We start from the raw sequence: 21,485 nt of genomic DNA on the forward strand, positions 1-21,485 counted from the left end.
CTGAGCGCAAGTGATTTGAATGGGTTAACATTGGGAATCTGTCATTGGCAGCCCTGTGGGACTAGAGATGAAGGGGAGGTGTGTGTGGTTGTGGGAGAGCTTCTGAGAAGATGGCAGGCTTCCAGCTCCAAGAGGCTGCAAGGTTCAGCCTGAGGCAGATGAAGCCACCTCCAAAGCCCTCCCTTCCCCGATCCCCACAAGTTGCTTCCAGCACCACATAGCTAAACATCTGGAGCTGAGAGTGATCAGCACTGTTTCCTTAGCAAAAGAAAAAAAATAGAAAACCAACCCAGAACATTTCTGATGGCGGGGGAATTCCTGAAGTTCAGCATCAGCCAAGAAAACAGCCGAAGGAACTTTAGATTCGACATTGCTCCCTCTCTGCTTTTTTCAAGAAGAGGAGACAAGAGTCTAGCATCCTGGTCTCCCCTCCACCACTGGAGGCATGTGCAAGAGGATTAGGTGGGGGAACAGATCACACCATTTCCAGATGCAGTTGAAGGGTTCCAGTTCTGAAGGGTTCTCCACATTGCTTAAATGGCTCCCACAAAGAAAAACCCACAAATAACCCAGAGATGCATTTTAAATAAAAGGACACATTCTACTCATGTAAAAACATGCTGATTCCTGGACCATCCGCAGGCCGGATTTAGAAGGCAATTGGGCCGGATCTGGCCCCCGGGCCTTAGTTTGCCTACCCATGCATTAGAACATAAGAATGTATGAAGAGCCTGCTGGATCAAGCCAATGGCACATCTAGTCCAGCCTCCTGTTCTGAAATTCTGAACCAAAAACAAGCAAAGGGCCTTTGATTAGAAATAGATGTTACTCTAGTAACATAGTCTGTCAGCTAAATCCAGGAGTAAGGGAGCTGCCTTAGATGGCAGATGGTGCTGAAGGATTGAAGCTGTGTGTGCCACTTGGCCTGCCATGCGTCTCCTAAGTTGCCCTCAGGTATGTTGGTGGACACGGTCACTTCACCATCATTGAAATAAGATTTAGCTGCCAGTTCAGTTGGCTTCTCTGCATGGTGTGTGTGTGTGTGTGTGTGTGGAGATTAAGCAGCCATCTTGTCCTTTGCTTCAAGGAGGAAAATTGTTTTGGGACAGTTCTAGTACCAGCAGCATCACTTTCTTGGAGGTACCATTGGAAGTGCTGCAATAGATATATTTTGACAGGATGTTGGTATAATATTTATTTACTTATTTACTTACTTACCACCCATCTGATTGGGTTCCAACAAATTAAAACACAATACTGTACTATATTGACCTAGTACCATGCTTGTCCTTTTTGAGCAGGCACAGATCTGTTAAGTGTCAAGCCCAGTAGCAACTAATGAAGGGCTATAGCTCAGTGGTAGAGCAACTGCTTTGCATACAAGAGGTCCCAGGTTCAATCCCTGGCATCTCCATATAGGGCTGGAAGAAAACCCTGTCTGAAACCTTGGAAAGCTGTTGTCAGAGTAGACAATACTGAACTAAAGCCGTATGCTAAGGCAACTTCCTGTGTTTAGAGCAGTGTTTCCCAACCTTGGGCCTCCAGCTGTTTTTGAACTACAATTCCCATCATCCCTGACCACTGGTCTTGCTAGCTAGGGATGATGGGAGTTGTAGTCCAAAAACAGCTGGAGGCCCAAGGTTGGGAAACACTGGTTTAGAGGATAGGTGACCACAACTAGGCCCTATGTTTAAACCCTGTCTGAAACTTCAGAGAGCCACTGCCTGTCAGTGTAGACAATACGGAGCTAGATGGACCAATGATCTGACGCAGTATAAGGCAGCTTCCTATGAACCCAACTCTGTGTCAAGCTTTTCATCTTCGGGGTGGGGGGTCACTGAAATTTAGGCACAAAACTATGGAGTCCAGCTGTCTACATGGATCCCAGTTGCACTCAAATCAAGCCCATTTGGCAAGTCACTTTGCATTATGCTTGTAGCATTCATGGGTTTGGACCATTGCTTGCAATCCTAGTTAGAAAGATCATTGAGACTTAACACTTTGCCACAAGGCAGGAACTTCGACACCAACATATGCAACGTACTGCAGCTGGGGAAGAGACAGGCTACATTGGGTAATGGTTTTAGCAGAGCAACAAGCTGTAGATGACTCAGACAAGCTAAGCCACTCACTATAAGATGGTCTTATAGGAGAACAATATTTTATTTGGATGCAGGCAGAGATGAATTTTTTTGGCCCTGATCTTTTTCCGATGCTTGCAGCAGAGCCAGCACTCAGTGTTTCCACCTTACTGCAAGAAAGCTGAGTTGTTAACAGCTTCCAGGTCAAATAGCAGCTGCAGAAGTGGGCAGTTTTTATCCAGAAAATGCCTGTCAGGGAAAGAGTTAACTTTCCCACCCACCTTGCACTGCAGCCCCAGTGGAGGAGAGGAGGGGAAAGGATGTGGGATAGATGCTTTAAAGCAGGGGTGGGAAAATGCCTGCAGGCTTTGGGCCTTATTTCCTTATAGGCAACCTCTCAAGGGCCACGTGTCAATGGTGGGTGGGGCCACATGCAAAATATGAGTGGAGCAATAGATGTAAGACTTAACCTTTCAACAGTAGGCAAAGCCAGATGTTTCTCACACTTCTCCATCCAACAAAGCAAGAGGCATTGTCACAGTTCAAGGAGACATTCTGGCCAGTAACAGACTCAGGGAGGGCATAGAGTAGGTCTGGTGTAGGGTGTGCTTGGAGGAAAGGAATTTGGCCAGGGGAGAGGGTTGAGGGCTGGATAGAGAGGGTTGGAGGGCTGCATTTGGCCACTGGGCCTTATCTTTGCAAACCCTGTTTTAAAGTTGAGTGGGGTTTTTTTTTTACCCTGAGAGGGCAGGTATCAAGTAGCTTTAAAACCAAATACCTATGCAATTCTTTCTTTTTCTTTTTTCCTTCACAGCAGGTTTTTTGCATTCAAGAAGTATCTGTTGGGAGGAGACATCTGATTGCAGCAATGTTATTTGCTAGTCGCATTGAAATGGAAAAGCAGTATTTCTCACTTGAGAAAAGTCATTTGCCATTTCTTGTCTCATATTTTTATTTTGGGGGGTAGTGCATGTATTACTCCAACAATTGGGGGATTTTTGAGTGACTGCCAAGCATTTTAAAACGCACTGCGTAGGACTGGAGATAACTTAGGCTAGAGGAGCACATCTGTTAGTTAGAGTGTGTAAGATTCTATCTGCATCAACCCATTTCTGCATAATCCAGAGGTGCTGTTTCACATTACAGTGGTGGATTGGTGGCGGGGAGGTCAAGAAGTTTCCATTCTGTGAACAAGAGCTAGTACAGTAGTAGAGAGAGCTAATGCTGCAGAGTGGCTAAGATCCTGAGCTAGGAATAAAAATACCCCCAACTGCCTGACACGGCTGTTACAAGGATTACAGAGTTCATGAATGTGAAATGCATTGAACCCTACAGCAAAGCACTACATCAGGGTTTGGGAAGCTTTTTTTTTTTTTTTGTAGCCCCAAGAGCCACATTCCCTTGTAGGCAACCTTCCAGGGTTTGTATACTAGTAGTGGGTAGAGCCAAAGGCCAAAAAAAAAAAAAAAAGATGGAAAAAATTATGTGACTCTTACCATTCCACAGTAGGCTACATTTCAACCACACACACGCGCGCGCACACACACACACACACAGAGAGAGAGAGGGGGGGGGGCAAATGAGAGATACTAACACAGCTCAAGGGCAAATTCCAGCCAAGGAAAAGCACTTGAGGAGGGTTCAAGAAACAAAACTGGTGAAGGGTGTAGCCTGGGAAGAACCCTAAGGATGTGTAACATTAAGATGGGAGAATTTGTTATCACTGGAGTAGTCCCTTCCAGTTAAATGCCTTTATTAAACAAGAATAGGGTTAGGTAGGCAATTATCTGGTATCACTGAAGAAGAAAAAGCGGTGTTGCTATTATCTTACAAAATAAATACTTGGTTGTCCAAGAGGAAATATGAAATCATGAGGAATGGTATATTATTGTTAAAATAGCAAGGCAAGGCAGGATATGGCGTTGTCTGATTTATGTGCCCCAAATTCTGATCAAGAAGTAGTTTAACATCCCTTTATCAAGAAACTTGAAGAACTTTCTTGAGGAAAAATGATTGTGTGTCAAGACCCCGAAACCACCCCCTTGTTGAAGAATAACACACACAAGGACACAGATATTGAGTTAATGTTATTGGGCAAAATTTGTCCACAACTTTATTTATTTATTGATTACAGAATGTGAGCGGTATTGGCTTAGGCATTGAATGGACCCAACTATATCTGACTCCTGCCCGTTGTGCACTGAGTCCGGTAATGGTAAATCATCAGTAGGGGGAGCCCTGTCGATGCATACCAATTCAGGCTCCCCCGGGTGTTCCCGTCAGGGTTATGTCATGTCCCTAGCCCCGCCCCGGGCTTCAGACAAGATCCACACCCCCGGATTCCTTTAACAGAATACCCTTAAGCTTGGAGGGGCAGGTGATGGCCACACCTCCCCTCCCCCCTCATAAGGTCATACAATGCCTAACTGCAACCCTAACAAAGTTGTGATGGTTGTTATGAGGTAGGCGAAAACCAAATGGCCTGTGCCAGTTTGCCAAGTGGAAAAATTCCCACCAGGCCCCTCAACGGCGACCAACCAAGGTCCATAGCAAGGCCAATGACTAAAACCAGCAAAATAGGGAGGGAGGGCGGGAGATTGAGGAAGCGCGCCAAGAGGAAGCCTCTGGCTCGTGCCTCAGCTTAAATGTTCTCGGCCACACCCCCACCAGCCAGCGGATTGGCTGGCTGGTCGCTGATGCGGCCGGGATCCCCCAGGCAACACAGGACTTCGTCCCCTCCCCCGGAGGAGAGTGGGTGGCCATGCGGTCCACTTCAACTACTCCCCAGGTTGAAGTGGAGCGGATTTACTTTAATGGAATCCAGTATAAAAGTTAGGAGAGAGCTGCAACAACCATCTAATTGTTGCATGAATATTCTTTAATGCTAATGTTAAACTTTGACTTTTTATTATTGACCAAGTAACTCTTACAAGGATAATGTGTTATTTTTGTTGTTGTTATTCCACCCATACTACTTAAATACTACTTAAACAGCGGAGGCATAAAGCAATTATTGTAGAGTTCTCTACAATATATATTTTTTTCAAATTAATGTCACCCCTGATGTAAACTGTTCAAATAAATGGGATGTAAATAAAGCAGTTATCAGAGTTGTTCTAAGAGGACACCTTAAAATTTAAAACAACTGAGGGTTGTGCTTGAGGAACAATTAATTTCATAAATAAATAAGAAAGCAGTACACATAGTAACAATGAATTCAGGATTACAGGGGCAATTAATGGGACTTCGGCGATAATTATACATTAGAAGAATGTGTGAAATAGCTTTTGTTGTAATTTTTAAGTAGAAAAACCTACTTAAAGTTTTAAAAAGGCAATAAAGCAGGAAAACGCTTAGCAAGAGTATCTGGCTTGCAACAGGAAAGATTAATTCCATTTATGAAATATGGTGGTAAAATTTAAAATACCCCAGAAAGTTAAGTAGTTTCATTTTATTACTGGAATTTGAATTTATCACTTCACTGTGATAAAAAAATTGAGGATTGTATTCAACCAAGGTTTGCTCAAGGGTAGACCCATTAGAATTAATGGATCTAAGTTAGCCAGTGACCACTAATTTAAATGTGTCTAGTCTGTGTCTAGAACTAACACTGGATTTAATGCTAATCAATCTTATTTTTTTCTCTATCACTTTCTATTCTTAAATTTTCTAGTGATGATTTTCAGTTTCTAGAATCCCGTTTCTTTCAATGAAGTTAAACAGACTGCCAAGAAAACTAGAATTAACAAATCACCAAGCCCAGATGGATTTCCTCCTCAATATTATAAAATATTTGAAGATGCGGTATCTGAACCATTACTTTACTTAATCATCTAAATAAGTGTAGGTCAGCCAAAATCTTGAGATGAGACAAGGGCAATATTAATCCCAGGTCAGAATCCAAATAGACCTAGTTCATACATACCAACTGCAATATTAAACCAGATACTTCAAATTTGGGCAGTATTTGGTAGGAGATGGGCACATTTAATAATAAAATAGATAAGATTACAGCCTAGGTGCTACTACCAATAAAGCCCTGCCATGTGCCATTGCCAGCCCCAGTTCTGATTTTATGGAAGGACACATAAAACAAATGTTGGACATCTCAACAAGTGGTCAGGTTTGTAGGGGGTATCCTAGTGTATATGATTTTGCTGTGTACTCAGAACCATCAGCAGCTCTTGTAGGATATCCACCAGAGAAAGTTTTTCCCATCATCTGCTGCCTGATCCTTTTAACTGGAGATGCCGGGAATTTAACCTGGGACATCTTCTGCATGCAATTTAGGTGCTCTACCATTGAGCTACTGATTCTTCCCTGCCATTTGCCATTGCTTCTAGGGAGCCTGCTCAGTTCATGTGGGGCAATGGCAAGGCTCCGCAAGGTCCTACAAACCAGGTGACGTGCAAGCAGTGCAGCAGCAGGCTTTAGGGCAGACATCCAAGGACCTAGAGAGTAAGCAACAGAATTGGGGTGGGAGGAGCCACTCTAGGCAACTTCCTTGGAGCCATGTGTGAGTGGCCAGCATGACTAGAGGCAAAAGTAGGCGGAGCAATGGTTGTAATTTTTTTTGCCTTTGTTCTAGTCCTTCCCCTTCGGGGCCAGTTAAGTACCCCCCCCCCCCCAAAAAAAAGATAGGTGGATAGATGGAACCATGGCAGTAGCTGAACCCTCAAATATTTCTATACCACTGTACATCAGAAATGATTGCAAAAAAATTTGAAAGTAAAATAATAAAATTAAATGCAGTAGGTTGTGTCCAATGCTAGTCCTACTCAGAGTAGACCAATTGAAGTTAGTGGACATGACTACCTTATAGGCCCATGGATTTCAGTGAGCCTACTGTGGGTAGGATTTAGCTGGACACAACACAGCATCGAAAACAAAATTCATAAATAATGCAATACATACATTTTCAAAATCTATAAAATAGGATTCTGCTTTTAGAAGATTCATATAATTTCACCTCTGCTAACACACCCATGCTTAAATCAACCTACACCTGCGCACATCTTCCTGCACTCTCAGCGATTACCTTTTTAAAAAATATTTTTATTCATTTTCACACTTAAATGTTTTAAATTTGAAGCAGTAAATAAACCACCAAAAATAAAATGAAAATAGAAAATAAAATATTCACTCTCTCAACGATTACCAATCCAAACAATCCCAATGGTACCTATGCACAAGAGAATCACACTACAACGCAGCCCAACACTACCTGGTTAAAATAAAAATCTAATCTAGGACTCCACAAACCCCAATAAAAACCTCATGCCATTCTCCCAAACACTCATTCACTTTCACAAAAGGGTATTGCCTGTGGCCAAGGAACCCATCTCCTGCTGTCGTATTCAGCCACCAATCCTGAGCTCCCATGTGTTTCCAACACCTCCTTTAGCTGTCCCACGCACACACCCTGGGACAGCCCATGTTCTCCTGTAACTCATCATCCCCAGCCTGAAGCAGAGAGAAAAGTCTTCCCTCCCTTTTATTTCATTATCAGTGATTTTATTATTGCTACCAAACAGCATTTTAAGTGCATTTGCTCTTGTCTGCAGGATTCTTAAAACAAGGTTTAAGCATAAAGTAACAAATAATCTTCTTTGTGGTTGATTAAAGGGGGGGGGGGGAGTCTCCCGTTGCTTAAGTAACTGGATTCCTCCAAAACAATTCACAAAACAACCATTTTGACTTAAGCCAGTATTTATTTTCTTAGATACACGGGAGGGGGAGGGAGTCTGTTTAGGGACTATAATTGGTGGCTGACCATCAACATTTTGACTCCTATTTGTAAACTAAAAGGAACATTGCTTGATTTTTAAGTTTATACAATTCTTCCTAATTTAAAAATAAAATTGCCAGTGTGTCCCCAGAAGGCACAGTAGGGACAAAGCAAGATTTCCCAGTGACAAATATCAGAAAACCGGGGATAAACCCAGACAAGTGGAGTGTATGCAATGGTAAGAGTTTTCCGTGACTAAATGCAGTATCAAGTATTAATGTGTTCCAAACACAGTGTACTGGTTTTCTTCTCCTTGGAAAGCTTCTTCGTTCCTCTTCTTACCAATCTAAACCCTGAAAGCCTCCTCTACATTCCTTGAGTTGCCATGGATATTAATGGGTTTCTTGCATGTGGGTAAATCTTTAAAAATGAAACTCAGCGGTAGCAAAAGAAAAAAAGAAAAAGAAAACCCCAATTGCCACTGTTCTTTCTCCTCATACAACCTTGTCTTGGCTGGGTATTTATTTTTCCTCTTTTTCTGCTTTCTACTGGCAGGAGTGTGTGTGTGTGTGTGTGTGTGTGTGGTGTGTGTGTGTGTGTGTGTGTAGAATGTTTGGAGGTTGTTGAGAAAATATCTCCTTCACATCCGGCCTAGCTTTTTCCTTCCTCCAGTTGGTCCCACCGTTATATAAGCTCAGACATGGAAAAGCAGCTCTCTTGCCATCACTAGCTGACATCCTTTAACCTTTCATTCTCTGAGAGGGGAGGCGCAGAGACGTGTTCCATCATGTTTCAAATATCTTCGGATTCTTCCCATGTACCACTCTGACGAAGCTTGTCCTGGTTTTCATTAGAAACAGATTTGCTTACGAATCATTGTTTTGGAGGGTTGTGTCTCTCTCTGTGTGTTGTGTTTTAGTCCTCTAGGTTGCTGTTTATGCTTTTCAAAGTTTGCTCCTCGTTTTCTTGTTCCTTTTGTGGTGGTGTGCACTGAAGCCAGAGGGGACCCTTCCAAAAAAGGAATAAGTCACCTTTCTCTTAATCAGCAGGTGATGTCTCAATGGGTGGCTGAAATTCCATGAAACCGACAAAAAAACATGGTTCTGCCCACCCCACCCCCTTTCCCTGGAACATTTCTCCCCTTTTTAATTGAAACCATTCTCTTCTTAAAGTCTTTGTAGGTTGGGAAAGGGGAGGGGGAGGGGGGAAGACAGAGAGATATCTTATTCTCTAGAAATAAATGGAAAGCCCGTGCTCTGCAAACAATGAAGAATTTTGGCTGCAGATGACTCTTTTCGGTCTTTTTCTGTTCAAAACGTACATGGGAGAAATTACCAGAGCAGGCAGAGGCTTGCTGCTTGCCTGCAGTCAACTTCCCACCATGGAAATGTTGCCAATGCTGGTCCTACTCAGAGTAGACCCACTAAATTTAACACTTAACCTATTTAGGTCTTTTAATTTCAATGGGTCTGTGCTGAGTCAAACTTAGTTTGATACAACCCTTGGAACTAGTTTACACGAATGCATTTTCAGCCACAGTGCCTTAAGCGTCAGCGTCAGGGCAAGCACCAGGGACCCAGTGTCCCAGCAGGACTCTTTCCTGATGCCAGCCCTGAGTAGCATGTCCATGCTACTGTTTTACCAAGGACAGTCCTCTGCTTGAAGAGCTCTCCAGTCCAAGTCTAGTTTAAAGAGAATGAACCTAAGAAGGGAGAAGGGCAAATAGTTACCAAATAGTTACCACGAAATAGCTTTGAAGTTACCCACCAAATAGTTATCAGCAACAAACAGCAGACCAAGCAGGTGTACAAGCCACCTGGTCACTGTTGTCGCACTATGGTGAGATTCTGGGTGGCCTCCAACCCTAGTTCTACTCAGAGCAGGCCCATTGAAGCTAATGAACATGACTAACTTGGGTCCATTAATTTCAATGGCTTGTACGTAACTAAATCCTATGCTTTAAGTTAGTCACATCCATGCAGATCTGTATCCTCTTTTGTGAGTGATATGTTTCCTCTTCCGAGTCCCAATCTGACCTGGGACTCAAGAGAAAAAGAAAGCACCCTGGTCTCTCCCACTGGCTAAGAGAGGAGTGGGAATCCTGCTTTGGGACAGCATTTTGGAAGCTGCATTCCAGTGGTGGGCAGGGCCAGCAGTAAAAGTGGGCAGAGCAATTAAAGTAAAATTTACCTCTGGGTGTTCAGCCCCCTGGGTCCTATATCTCACCCTCTTATTTATTTGGGTTTTTTGGGTTTTCCCCCTTCTGAAACATGTCCTACATTTGCACCTATACATATAAACTAGCACATGAAAATGAATGCCCTGAGCCTTTTAACATCACTCCTGCCTCAGGATATTCCACAGTGAACTTGGAAATGTGGGTGGTTTTTTTGTTTTTGGGTTTTTTTTAAGCATCAATTCTAACCCGCCCTTCAAGCCTAAGTAATCTTCAGGATAGCTGACAATTAAAGCAATGAATTAAAACAACAGTCATCAATATTAAAATATAAAACAATGAAATGTTAAAAATAGAAGTAGTTCGTGAAGAACATGAACTCGAAGCCAGGAGGGTAAAAACAAATAATAACTTCAACTTGCTTCAGTGCTGGAATGTGAGCTCTAACCTGGGACACCAAAGCAGAATGTGGAGTAAAGGCATGTCATGCCTTGCCTTTGCTTAGCTCTGAATACAGTTGGCTGCTTTGCAGGCTGTAGCAACAGTAACACTCAAGTTGAAACTGGTTTTTAAAACAACATACACAGAGAAAATGCATATATATCTAAAGGTGTATGAGATGGATGTGACTCTAGACAGAGAAGTTCTAGCCATCGGAAAAACATGTTTCCAATCGACAAGCTGTTAAACATTCACATTGGTGTCACTGTGCTTTTTCAAAGAGAGCTGCGGGGGGCTCAGTCTGTACCAAGGGTACAGCATTAAGTGAGGTTTATCCCTTTCCTCCCATACAGGCTCCCCACAAAATTAATCTCCCCTGAAGGTGTTGTTGGAAATGGAACCAGCATGGAAGTCTGAAGCTGCTCACCTGATGCAAAAAAAGAATAAATAATAACCAGCATTTTAGTGTATTCCTAATAAAATGCATTTATGTACACATTCTACCATAGGAAATAATTTTTAGTACACATAATGTGGGTGGAGAACTGCATTGTAAAATTCAGAGAAGTGAGAATTTCAAAGGAGAGCTGTGTTTTGGTTTGCATATTGTTTCAGGAAATGGGAATGAGGTAAATTTGCCTTTAAAAGCGAACTGAGATTAATGTTTTCCCCATCCCTCCTGATGCACTTGGAAGGAGGAAGTAGTGTCAGTTCTGCAAGGCTAAACCAGCTGGAGTGTCAGATGGACTCTGCCAGTGCATCCATACACAGCCCTGACCTCACCGCTCCTTTGCCCTTCTTCTTCCAAGTGTGCCACAGCAATATGATGGACAGGAAGCTATTGTTGCTGTTTTGCCCCACTAGGCAAGCTGCTCCTGGTGGGAACCATTCATCCCATGGTAGCCACTCAGCCATTGCCCCCCCCAAAAGTGGAAATGCATCACACACAAAAGATGGACAAAAGATTTGGGTAATATTTGCATATGCTCAGATATCTGAAGCGCTTGAAGGAGCTGGGTATGTTTAGCCTGGAAAAGAGGAGACTGAGAGGAGATATTATAGTCATTTACAAATATCTTAAGGGCTGCCACATGGAAGAGGGAACAAGCTTGTTTTCTCCTGCTGTGAGGGTAAGACTGGAACACAAGTTACAAGAAAGCAGATTCTGACTGAATGTCAGGAAAAACTTTCTGACAATAAGAGCTGTTCGGCAGTGGAACAGACTCCCACGAGAGGTGGTGGACTCTCCTTCCTTGGAGGTTTTTAAGCAGAGGTTGGAAGGCCATCTGTCATGGATGCTTTAGCTGAGATTCCTTCACTGCAGGGGGTTGGACTAGATGACCCTTGGGTCCCTTCCAATTCTACAATTCTATGATCTGTATCTATTATACAAAAAGATGCAAGTTCAGAAATAATTACTACAATTTAAAGAGAAATACAATAGATCACCTGAGCATAGTGAGGGAAACTGACTAGGTAACCTATGTCCCTGCTCAGACTACTATGCGATGCCAGAATTCAGTTTCCTGCCTGCCTCTCACTTTCCATTCTTCATCATGGTTGTGGCACCCACAAGGGTCTGCACCCAGTGCAAACCAGTCACATTCTCCTAAATCTGCCTCCGATGTACAACATCAAGGTTAACCCTGCTTTCCCTTCTTGGGGTTCTTTGTCTTTAAACCAAACCTGAACAGCAAAGCATAGACGATGCCTTCAAATACCCGCAAATAACTCTTCAGGGGGTGGGAGGGATGCGAGAGCACCCTTCATTTGTCTTATCCTGTTGTAATAGTTTTATTGCTTTTACATGTTGCAAATCATGAACGAACAGTAAAACAAACAAAAACAAAACCTTGCCCTCTCCAGGAGATGAGATTACAGATTACAGTGAGGCCAGCAACCCTTAGAACAATACAATTTAAGTCATTTGTTCAAATGCATAAACAAATTATAGTTTAAAATTACACTACTACCCTTCATTCTTCTAGCTGAGCTTTTTAAAAAATAAAATAAAAATTCAATGTTCATATGTACAGTTAGTGAGAGCACCTTTAAAACCTACAAGTTTGAGAGGACATTGGTCTTCTATGTTGTGATCTTTTGTTATTTTATATTGTTTTATTTCCTGATTTCTTCATGGCATTTTATTGTAGATTTTGTTTTAATAAGCCGTTCACCACTTCTGGAGCCTTTGAGCGGCATATTTTAACAAGTTAGTACGGGTGATGATAATGATGATAATGGTGGTGCTGATACTATCCTCTGACAGCTCCTCATATAGAAGAACATTCAGGACAGATAAAATAAAATCCTTTGCACAGCGCATAGCTAAACTATGGAATTCGCTCCCACAGGAGGCTGTGACGGCCACCAACCTAGATGGTTTTAAAAGGAGAGGGTCATCAGTGGCTACTAGCCACGACGGCTCTGCTCTTCCTCCACTGTCAAAGGCAGTACTTATCCTGCAACTTCCTGCTAGATACCTTAACTCTTTATACCACAAATGATCTGGTTTATTTTTTCTCTCCCACATTTGGTTGTGCTATGACAACTATAATGTGGTAGCATTGGGGAAGCATCGCAGAACAAAACTAAACCAGGATAAATTCACTGGCAATGCACTGCTACTGTGTCAAGAACATGTCGCAGAAGGCATTGCTGTTGTTCTTCAGAACTACCTCCCTAGACAATCATTCATCAAAAGACTTTTGGTTTCTGCCATCATTAAACACCCACCATAGCAGTCTCAGGATTTGCCTTGCAAATTGAATGGGAGGCATTGACTGCCCATGCCATAGGAATGCAATTTGGAGTCAAGTCATCTTGGGGGTGCACTTATAAACTAATGGATTTGGACTTTTCATTGCAGAAATCATTACCATGAAAATAAAATTTGACATTACTGGCTTGTGAATCAATAGGGTGTTGTTTTGCAATATTTCTGCAATTAACTGGTGCATGCACGTGTTTAGGGGGACACTTGATTGAGATTTGTCTTTTATTTGAGCCATCACGGTTCTGGGGTGTCCTTTCATTTTTGGAACTTTGAGCTGGCTAGCAACCCTACACTGCAAGTTCCCATTAGCGTCAGCAATCTGCATCTCCAGGCTTCTTTAGTTTCAGCTCCATGCTTCATCCTCCATTTGTCCTGATTAGTGAAATAATGCTCATGTGGTGAGCTCCAGAGCCATAAAGCACCACAGAACTGCTAACTGCTGGTCTTATTATTGTTATCAATGGGGCGTCTCACACTCTATAACAGCTCATAAGAAAGAAACTGCTCATAGGCAGAAGACGATGAAGGCTGAATTCAGTCTCCTGAGTGACTCAAGTAGTTGTGCTTTGCTTGATGCAGTGCTGGGGAGGGAATTAGCTAGAAGGGATCTGAAGATTTGCCTTTACCTTGTTGACTTATTATTAATTATTAAATTTATTGGTCATAATTTTACCAAAGTAACTGAAAGTGAGTTATAATATATAACAAGTAAACATATACATGAAAACTGACATAAAAGCAAAGAAAATCAAAAAGACAATTCTGTTTCTAAAATATGGCTTAAAACATCCCACCCACTCAAGGAGGCCATAAAAGTCAAATGCCTGGTGGGGGGGTGGGGAAAGGTTTCCCTGGCTCCTACAGGTGTATCTATATTAATGGCACCAGGCAAGCTTCCCTGGGGAGAGCATTCTGCAAACAGGGATCCGTCACAGAAAAGGCCTATCTTATTTCATATACCAATTCAGGCCCTTGATCCATCTACAGTAAGTCAGTACAGTGGTACCTCAGGTTAAGTACTTAATTCGTTCCAGAGGTCCATACTTAACCTGAAACTGTTCTTAACCTGAAGCACCACTTTAGCTAATGGGACCTCCTGCTGCCGCTGTGCCGCCAGAGCACGATTTCTGTTCTCATCCTGAAGCAAAGTTCTTAACCTGAGGTAATATTTCTGGGTTAGCGGAGTCTGTAACCTGAAGCGTATGTAACCTGTAGTGTATGTAACCCCAGGTACCACTGTATTGTCTACACTGATTTGAAGCCGCTGTCTTAGACTGGGAACATTCCCAGCCCTAACTGGAGATGTTGGGGCTTGAACCTGGTACCTTCTGTCTACAAAGCTTGCAACCTACAGCTGAGTTTCAGCCCGGCCCATGTAGAGTTTGTCTGAGGGCTGGGGCGGGAATCTTGTTAGAATAAAGTTATAAACTTAAACAAAAAAGCATTCAGTGCCTTGTGCCTCCCCCTGGCCAGCTTAGCCCTCCAAAGCCCTGGGCAACTGTACCTGGCTGCCCACCGGTTTGGCTTCAACTCTCCTTCTGCCACCATCTAATTGTATTTATTGTCTGGGCCTAATGAAATGTAATTCTGGGTGTACTGGATCCCACAGTTTCTGCTTCCTTGAGGGGCTGTAGTGATAGAGCATTAGCTTTGCATGCAGAAGTTCTCCAAGTAGGGCCAGGGGAGAACCCTCTCTGAAATACTGGAGGGCTGCTGCCGGTATAAGGCATCTTTCTATGTTTCTCACTCCCAGGAACCATCCAAATACCAAGTTGTCCAATGCACTGCTCTACCAGAGTTACTATCCTTTCAGGTTCACAGTCTGTTGTGATGCTGAGTCCTGAGATCTAGGATTCCTCAATGATAGCTGGAATGTGTTAAGGGGCTTCAGGCATATTCATATAAAACAAAAAAAATGGTGAGCAAGACTTAAGAGTGTTATTCAGAATCAACCATAGGAATCTCAGGGGGTCATTTGGCTCTTGGCATTTCTTTATGGAAAGGACCGTGGCTTAGTGGAAGAGCAACTGCTTTGCATGCAGAAGGTTCAGTTGTTGCCATCTTCAGGAAGAATTGGAAGAGACTCCTGCCTGAAACTCTGGAGACCCACTGCCAGTCAAAACTGGCAATACTGTATGATGTGTTATACTGCAGCTTTCTTTGTTAGGAGCAATTGCAGCACAGTGGTAGAGCATTTGCTTTATATGCATAAAGACACAGGGTCTGATTTCTATAATCTCCAGGTATGGCTGGGAAAATTCCTTGCCAAAGCCCTGGACAGCTGCTTCTGCCAGTCAATACTGAACTAGGTGGACGAGTGCACTGATTCAGCATAAGACAGCTTCTTTAAAATTTGGGGGAAGACGGTAGCTCCATGTAGTCATAGCAAATGGTCCCAGGTTCTGATATCTTCAGGAAGGGCTGGGAAAGACTGATCATGCCTGAAACCTGGAGAGCTGCTGCCAGTTGGTGTAGACATTACTGAGTGAGATCAGTATTTTCCTTGCATGCCGAAGGTCCCAGGCTCAATACACTGGAAAAGGCTCCCTGAAGATCTGCTTCCAATCAGAGTGAGCTAGATAGTCCCAAGTGTTTGGTTCAGTATAAGGCACCTTCCTTTGTCCTGAATGCACTGTGCCCAGCAATACTGCTAAGGGAAGGGGGGAAAATGTCTTCATTTCCTCTCTTCCTTCTATTTACCAATTAAAAATAGTTCCACCAGAGAGGCTTCCCAAGAATTTTTTTTTTTTTAAACCCAACCAACATCTGGCTGGCAGAAGCACTGTGTCAGCAGACAGCACCAATTATGCTCAGGCTGAACAACAACTTAATTACTGATGAGGCGGCTCCTCTGACAAAAGGGAGCCACTCTCAGCCGTATAAATTCTCTGACTGAACTCATCCCTTTGTGTGTGTGTTGGAGGGGGGGTGGGAGAGCAGATTTTAAAACCATTTCCGAAATAAAGCAACAACCAGCCTTCTCGCTTCAAGACCATAGGAAGCTGAGCCAAAATAAAGACAAAGCTCCTAACACTCTCAAGTGGGCCTCCCTGCCTGACTCTTGGCTTTGGGACAGTTGGAAGAGCAAGGACACAGGAAGCAGACCTTAGAAATACACAGAGTAACCTTGGGCCAGTTAACTATCACTCACCCCGACCTACTTTTTCAGGATTGTTCAAAGAATAAAATGGAAGCAAGCATTCCACCAGGATGCAGCAGAAGAAGAGGTGGGGAGCAGGGCCACCCAGTCGGCCCTGTTTTATCAGGCACCTCCCTCCCTGGAACTGCCATGAAGTTAGATCAGAGGGAAATGGGCTGTTCTGTGATCTCTGCTAAAAGTCTGCCTGCCTTTAGCTTTTCTTCTCCCTCAGCTGTAACATGGCTTCAACCCCTGCCCTCCTGCGAGGGCTCTGCATGTTGAGCAACCAACGCACCTCACATTTAAGCAAAGATACAAAGGCCTGCTGCAAGTAAACAGGCCTGGAGACCAACAGGCTAACAACGAATACCCTAATGCAGAGCTGAACCATAATAAAGCGATGGTGCAGGAAATTGCAGAAGCAGGGATGAGAGAGACAGCGGTCTCAAGGGACGTAGAGAGGGAACGGACATTTCCACTAGCCATCTTGCTAGAAATGAACTCTCCCAAGAGAAGAGTTGTTGTGGGCGTCATTGTTGTTTGTTGGGAGGGAGAACCCTGCCAGCAGGAGTAGTGTTAATTAGCATTGTGTTAATTCAAGAGAACAGGGAAGGATTGATACACATCTGTTCTTTGGCCTATCTAGAAAAAGAAAAATAATAAACCTGCAAAGACTCTGAATGAGGGAACACTGGAGAATTTGGAAAACGTTGCCTTACCCCCAGCTTTAAACAGTTCTCAGCTGTCACAGCTGGGTTAGCATTACAAAACATCTGGTGACAGCAAATAAAAAGGCCAGCCACTGTGCAGTGTTGCCTCTGCCACTCCATGAATGCTGCATTGAGATGGAGCACTCTTCCCACTTTGGATGCAAGACAAATGTATCATCTCTAGGTAACATGAGCAACCATTGCAGAAAATGGGTTTTTGACATAACTTTGGAGTCTTTTTCTAGCATGGAGAGGCCCCCGGAGGCAATTAACAGTAAACACAACATCCATTTCCAAGTTTTGTTCCACGTCACCAGTAGGAAGAGTAGAGGCATGGCAAGTAATGTATTAGTTTGTTTTCTTACATGTCATGGAACCCGGCATGGCAGGCATGTGGCTCCCAGGTGGTCACCCACCATCCAGGTACTGACCAGATGCACACCTGCTTAGTTTCAGCAAAGTGGTGAACTTTTCGTTCTTCAGACAATACTCTAGCAGATATGGATCAGGCATAACAATGCAAATTCAACCTCATGTTCAGTGAGGTGGTAAAATTGTCCCTGGGGTGTGCCATTTCCCAATATGAGAAGAAACAGAGAAGTCCCTGCACAAAAGTGATGACACAAATATGTTTGTGTGTATTTATAGGCAAACTCACCTAACTGCACTTTCTGAAATAATATGCAGACCAGAATGCAGCCATCCTTCGAAATTTGCTCTTCTATTAATTTGGTAATGCAGTCCTCCAGCCAACACAAGTCTCTGAAAAACATACCTGTACCTTTAATAGTTATGTAGTGGGTGTTTCAGTAGATATGCCTTGCATGGCTAACAACTATGATGGACATATTAGATTGTTTTTGGTTCATGCCAGTTTCATGTGCATTCATCCCTAATTCCTTCCCTTTCCTCCTTTATCTGCAAAATAAATAAATAAATAAATAAATAAATAAATAAATAAATAAATAAATATCTGTACAGAGATTTGTCTTGAAATATGCAGTTCAGTGATAAAATGTATAATTAAATACACATTTCAATCCATTCAATTTATTACAGTCAACCAACCATGAAATGCATATTTAAATACTTGTTTTATCTTAATGTACATATTTCTAAATGTATATCATCCTAAAAATCACGTTTTAATGCATTTTTCTACCTTCTTTGAGCCAATAGCTCTGAAGAAATTTAAAATCTGCAGTATAATTACTTTGTGATCCACACATTAGTCCAGGAGGTGTGGATCAGGGTCAAGAATGACTCCTTCAGCACCTTCAGAATCTGATCCAGGATGGAAGACTCTGGTGGAAGATGACGAAGAATAGGAGGATGAGTCAGAAACAGATGGAAGCCCTTCCCTCCCCCTGAACAGATCTGGCCCCAATGCCGAGTCCCACTTGCTCCCTCCCATATGTGGGGGAGAGCACTGTGAAAGTCTGGGGAGAGTTCTGAGCCCCAGCCTCGTGTCACCAAGCAGGATGCAGAGGGGGAAGCAGGTCTCACACACTCTCAGGACAAGGAAGGAGATGCCCCCACCCAGACGTAGCACCCACTTGTAGGCCATATATTTCCACAGAGATAGAGACTCAAGGAAATAAGTGGTGTGCCCCACCTCAGTTTTAAAGCTTGGTGGGAAGGGCATGGAAAACTTCTTGTAACAACTTCTCACCTCCCATCCACTGTTCTTGCACTCATGAACCTTGTCCGCTGCTCCTAGGCCAGCAACATCACCACCAACGCTTTACCCTGCGAGGGCTCTGGGAACGGATTAGCTCCTGCTGCTGAGTCTGTACCATTACTCTGCTTTAATGAAGATTGCTTCCTTTCTTACAAGTAAGAGCACCTGCTGCTTCATTTGGGGGCGGAAGCCAGGACAGTTCACTTCCGAATTCACGGAAATCAAATTCCTCAAGCATCTCTATCAGCCTCACCTTCTGAAATTCCCAGAGCCCTGATCCCTTTTGCATCTGGCCACCTTGGTAGCTTGTTGTCTTTCTTCTTCTTCTTCTTCTTCTTCTTCTTCTTCTTCTTCTTCTTCTTCTTCTTCGCGGAAAACCAAGCAACCTCAGCGCATGCCAAGCTGTGGTTTGCAGATTTTGGAGCAGGAAGGGAACAGTCACAGCCCAGTGGCTCAAGGACTCCCAGAATCAAGGCCTATTCTTCCCTGCAAAGAAGCTAATTGTCCACAAACGCCGCTGCTGCTACCAGGGCCACACAGGCCAATTATCTCATAAGTAGCAGCAATAAAGACGACTCAAACAGCTGGCAAGCAGCCTGGTTTCCGGATTCCGGCATCTGAGCCATTAACGTTACGGATGAAGCACTATGATGGGGGGGGGCGGGGGGAGGCAGGGCAGCCATTAGCCATTCTGAGAAGCCCATCCAGCTGGGAGAGGAAAGAAAAGGGAGGGGGAAGCATCATGAAACACAGAAGGAGGAGGGAGGGAGACTTGGCAAGTCCCAGGTCACTGTTTCATTTGCTTTCCCCAACCCAAGAGGTCAGCTTCCCTCCACAATGAACCAGCAAAGAGATTCTGTGCCTTTTGATGTTTCCAAGTAAGGAGTCGGAGCAGGAGGGGTTTGGTTTTCCAAATGTGGAAACGGCTGCAGAGGAAAGTTTCAGCCGTGCTCAAAAATTGAGGGAGGAGGCAGGCAATCAGCCGCGTGCTGACTTCCGTAAATGACAAGAGAATCTTGTCAGAGGCTGTCACTGTCAGAAGCAGAATGCCTCTAAATGCCATTCGCTGGGAATTGCAAGTGGGGAGATTATATACTGTTGCACCCAGGTCCTGCTTGCTTCCCAGAAGCATCTGTTGGGTCCCTATAAGAAAAGGATGTTGGACTAGATGGGCCTTTGGCCTGATGCAGCAGAACTTCTGTTAAAATCAGTGCCCTGGAAAAGATACAGGATTCGGGGAGATGGATCACAGCCCAGTGGCAGAGCACTTGCTTTGCATACAGAAGGTCTCAACTTAAAGAACGAACCCGGCAGCAGGACTGGGAAATACCTCTGCCCAAAGCCCTGGAGGGGTGAAAAATCCTTACACACAGCAAGAGAATGCTGCATACTTCATTCAGTAAGCAAAGATAGGATGGGCTACTTGGCAATGCAAGCTCTTTTTTTAAAATAAGAAAAAGCTTGAGAAACACTAAGGGTAAAGGGGACCCTTGACTATTAGGTCCAGGCATGACTGACTCTGGGGTTGCGGCGCTCATCTCGCTTTATTGGCCGAGGGAGCCGGCATACAGCTTCCTGGTCACGTGGCCAGCATGACTAAGCCGCTTCTGGCGAACCAGAGCAGCACACGGAAACGGCGTTTACCTTCCCACCGGAGCAGTACCTATTTATCTACTTGCACTTTGATGTGCTTTCGAACTGCTAGGTTGGCAGGAGCAGGGACCGAACAACAGGAGCTCACCCCGTCGCGGGGATTCGAACTGCCGACCTTCTGATCAGCAAGTCCTAGGCTCTGTGGTTTAACCCACAGCGCCACCCGTGTCCCTGAGAAACACTGGTTTGAGTTAAATCATACAGCCAGCAGGGTGAGAAGCTTCCTTTGGTTGTAGCTCATTGGTAGACCACACGTCTGGCATGCAGAAGGTCCCAAGTTCAGTCCTTGGCATCTCCACTTAAGGGAAAGGATCAGAGATCAGGTGATGGGAAAGACCTCTGCTTGCAAACATGGAGATCCATGGCCAAGTCAGACTAGACAGTACTGGACCATTAAGCAAAACAGTCTGACCTAGCATAATGCAGCATCCTATGTTCTCATTACATGACTGTCCTGAGCGTTCCATCTGACTGCACATGCTTGATGTGATGCCCTCATGCTGTTCACAGAACTATGCTGTTTGTGGGGATGGATGAAATGTCAATTTAGGTTTCTCTCAGTTTCTTATTTTTCCAGTCTTAAGGTTCAGTTCACCAAATTTGCATATTAGTTTGCTTTTAAAAAAAACACCTCACAAAAATTTGCCAGCTTTTTAATGAAGATTTCTTCTAATAACCACAGTTTGGTATACTGTTTTGAATTTTTGCAAGCTTTTTTTTTTTTTTTTTTTTGCAACATAATGCATTTTTGAATGCCATTTTCACTAATACGTGCATTTTAATATCAACGTTTATGCTGACATTTTTGGTTTGATGAACTACACTGCAAAATTTAAAATTGAATCATCATGAAAATCCGTCAGCATTTTTGTGTGCATTTCTGCTAATACACACATTTTTGAAGCATTTCCCCTCTATTGGAGAACTGCATTGCAAGAATCATGGAAGGGCAAATTTTGAAAGACAGATGGTTTCTATTCACATACTGTTTCGGGAAGTGCAAATTAAGTGGGGTCTGCATGCAAATGCAAGCTAAATCAGCCCCCCCCCTTCCTTAGCTGTTAGAATTTACATTAAGATATAAGGAAACATAACAGAGT

At 43.6% G+C, this 21,485-nt stretch overlaps 1 protein-coding gene across 1 annotated transcript in view; it reads left to right on the forward strand.

The window, feature by feature from the left end:
* MORN1 (MORN repeat containing 1) overlaps positions 1 to 18,095 on the forward strand; it is a 135,840-nt gene extending 117,745 nt beyond the window's left edge. The window contains exon 15 of the mRNA XM_077931327.1: positions 10,780 to 18,095. The gene's annotated coding sequence lies outside the window, so the exon portion shown is untranslated. The remainder of the gene's footprint in view (positions 1 to 10,779) is intronic.
* The last annotated feature ends 3,390 nt before the right edge of the window (positions 18,096 to 21,485 follow it).

This window comes from Podarcis muralis, chromosome 7 (assembly GCF_964188315.1).
Source record: "Podarcis muralis chromosome 7, rPodMur119.hap1.1, whole genome shotgun sequence".
Taxonomy (NCBI): Eukaryota; Metazoa; Chordata; class Lepidosauria; order Squamata; family Lacertidae; genus Podarcis; species Podarcis muralis.